This window comes from Schistocerca serialis, chromosome 1 (assembly GCF_023864345.2).
Source record: "Schistocerca serialis cubense isolate TAMUIC-IGC-003099 chromosome 1, iqSchSeri2.2, whole genome shotgun sequence".
Classification (NCBI taxonomy): Eukaryota; Metazoa; Arthropoda; class Insecta; order Orthoptera; family Acrididae; genus Schistocerca; species Schistocerca serialis.
In genome coordinates this window covers 127,871,752-127,875,114 of record NC_064638.1, presented here as the reverse complement: position 1 = coordinate 127,875,114, position 3,363 = coordinate 127,871,752, and positions in this window count along the sequence as shown.

Here is a 3,363-nt window from a genome sequence, read left to right as displayed (position 1 = left end):
ACAGGCAACAGAGCATGCACAATGTCGGCACTAGTACAGTGTATATCCACCTTTCGCAGCAATGCAGGCTGCTATTCTCCCATGGAGACGATCGTAGAGATGCTGGATGTAGTCCTGTGGAACGGCTTGCCATGCCATTTCCACCTGGCGCCTCAGTTGGACCAGCGTTCGTGCTGGACGTGCAGACCGCGTGAGACGACGCTTCATCCAGTCCCAAACATGCTCAATGGGGGACAGATCCGGAGATCTTGCTGGCCAGGGTAGTTGACTTACACCTTCTAGAGCACGTTGGGTGGCACGGGATACATGCGGACGTGCATTGTCCTGTTGGAACAGCAAGTTCCCTTGCCGGTCTAGGAATGGTAGAACGATGGGTTCGATGACGGTTTGGATATACCGTGCACTATTCAGTGTCCCCTCGACGATCACCAGTGGTGTACGGCCAGTGTAGGAGATCGCTCCCCACACCATGATGCCGGGTGTTGGCCCTGTGTGCCTCTGTCGTATGCAGTCCTGATTGTGGCGCTCACCTGCACGGCGCCAAACACGCATACGACCATCATTGGCACCAAGGCAGAAGCGAGTCTCATCGCTGAAGACGACACGTCTCCATTCGTCCCTCCATTCACGCCTGTCGCGACACCACTGGAGGCGGGCTGCACGATGTTGGGGCGTGAGCGGAAGTCGGCCTAACGGTGTGCGGGACCGTAGCCCAGCTTCATGGAGACGGTTGCGAATGGTCCTCGCCGATACCCCAGGAGCAACAGTGTCCCTAATTTGCTGGGAAGTGGCGGTGCGGTCCCCTACGGCACTGCGTAGGATCCTACGGTCTTGGCGTGCATCCGTGCGTCGCTGCGGTCCGGTCCCAGGTCGACGGGCACGTGCACCTTCCGCCGACCACTGGCGACAACATCGATGTACTGTGGAGACCTCACGCCCCACGTGTTGAGCAATTCGGCGGTACGTCCACCCGGCCTCCCGCATGCCCACTATACGCCCTCGCTCAAAGTCCGTCAACTGCACATACGGTTCACGTCCACGCTGTCGCGGCATGCTACCAGTGTTAAAGACTGCGATGGAGCTCCGTATGCCACGGCAAACTGGCTGACACTGACGGCGGCGGTGCACAAATGCTGCGCAGCTAGCGCCATTCGACGGCCAACACCGCGGTTCCTGGTGTGTCCGCTGTGCCGTGCGTGTGATCATTGCTTGTACAGCCCTCTCGCAGTGTCCGGAGCAAGTATGGTGGGTCTGACACACCGGTGTCAATGTGTTCTTTTTTCCATTTCCAGGAGTGTATTTCATCACAGGTGTTAGACTTGTTCTATTTACGTATATAAATGTACCTACACTTTAACCCACAGTCGCAGCAAAGAAGAAGTTGTATAAAAAAAGATCAGTCTTCATTTCAATTCTTTCATTTTAAACACACCATGATCATGTTATTTATCACCTGTTTAGAACTCAATTGGTTTGTGACAATATCTGTTCACAGAGTAGGAAACGCTGAATGACTATAGTCGTAGGAGCAGTTGATTATCGTCATTCAGCGATTCCTATTCCTTGAACAGCCATTGTTCCTCACAAGGGAACCTCCCCATCGCACCCCCCTCAGATTTAGTTATAAGTTGGCACAGGGATAGGCCTTGAAAAACTGAACACAGATCAATCAAGAAAACAGGAAGAAGTTGAGTGGAACTATGAAAAAAATAAGCAAAATATACAAACTGAGAAGTCCATGCGCAACATAAGCAACATCAAGGCGAGTATGAGCTAATGAGTGCCGTGGTCCCGTGGTTAGCGTGAGCAGCTGCGGAATGAGAGGTCCTTGGTTCAAGCCTTCTCACGAGTGAAAAATTTAATTTTTTATTTTCAGACAATTATCAAAGTTCAGGCACTCACACATAATCAACTTCACTCTCCAAAATTCCAGGACATGTTCAGATTTGCTTGGACATATGCAGGATTTGACGGTCTACACACGGAAACATTTGAAAACGTAAAAAACATGTTTTGACAGAGCACAGGGAAAACTGTGCGACTGTGAAACTGTTGCATTCATTTGTTGCAGTTTATGTGACAAACTCTTATGTTTTCATCACTTTTTTGGGATTGATTATCACATCCACAAGAAAACCTAAATCGGGCAAGGTAGAAGAATCTTTTTACCCATTCGCCAAGTGTGCAAGTGAGGTGGGTCGACAACATATTCCTGTCATGTGACGCACATGCCGTCACCAGTGCCGTATAGAATATATCAGACGTGTTTTCCTGTGGAGGAATCGGTTGACCTATGACCTTGCGATCAAATGTTTTCGGTTCGTATTGGAGAGGCACGTCCTTTCGTCTACTAATCGCACGGTTTTGCGGTGCGGTCGCAAAACACAGACACTAAACTTATTACAGTGAACAGAGACGTCAATGAATGAACGGACAGATCGTAACTTTGGGAAAATAAAGAAAGTAAAATTTTCACCCGAGGGAAGACTTGAACCAAGGACCTCTCGTTCCGCAGCTGCTCACTCTATCCATGGGACCACGGCGCTCGTCAGCTGGCATGGTCCTTGATGTTGCATATCTTGCACATAGACTACTCAGTTTGTAAATTTTGCTTACTTTTTCATAGTTCCACACAACTTCTTCCTGTTTTCTCGATTGATCTGTGTTCAGTTTTTCAAGGCCTATCCACTGTGTCAATTTATAACTAAATCTGAGGTGGGTGCGATGGGGACGTTCCTTTGTCAGTATCGTTGTGCAAGCGCGAAGATGTGATCGAAACCGGTTATAAATTATGCGTGCTTTGTAAGTCAGATCTGGATGCTGGAGAGATCTGGAGAGATTGAATAAGAGTCTCTAACCGTTCTTTCCACCAACCTGTCGTCTTCCAAAGTTGTGTCCCCAACACAGAAGACAGCTCGTCGGTTTTGGGATCTTCTTCGGCGGAGGCTACCACGCTGTCAACTTGAACCGGTGATTGTGTTTTTTATGGGATGCCACTTGCCCAGATTAGAGTCTCTACCTACAGAGGGCAAGTTCTGACGTACTGACAATAATTGTAGGCGACTCCTCTCGTTGATGTGTTCTGTTTGTTTATACTTTAAATGATCATACATTTTACATTGCTATTTTTTTTTACAACACCCGACATAGTTTTCTTAATTGTACTGTAACTTTTCTGACAACTTTGGATATACAGTATGTTCATCCCTCCTGAACGACCGAAACATAGTTACGCGTCCGTCCCTGTGGGACGCCCGAAAAGGAGTTACGTGTCGGTCCCTCCAGAATGCCCGAAACGGAGTTCCGTGTCCATTCCTGCAGAATGCCCGAAATGGAGTTACGTGTCCGTCTCTCCAGAATGTC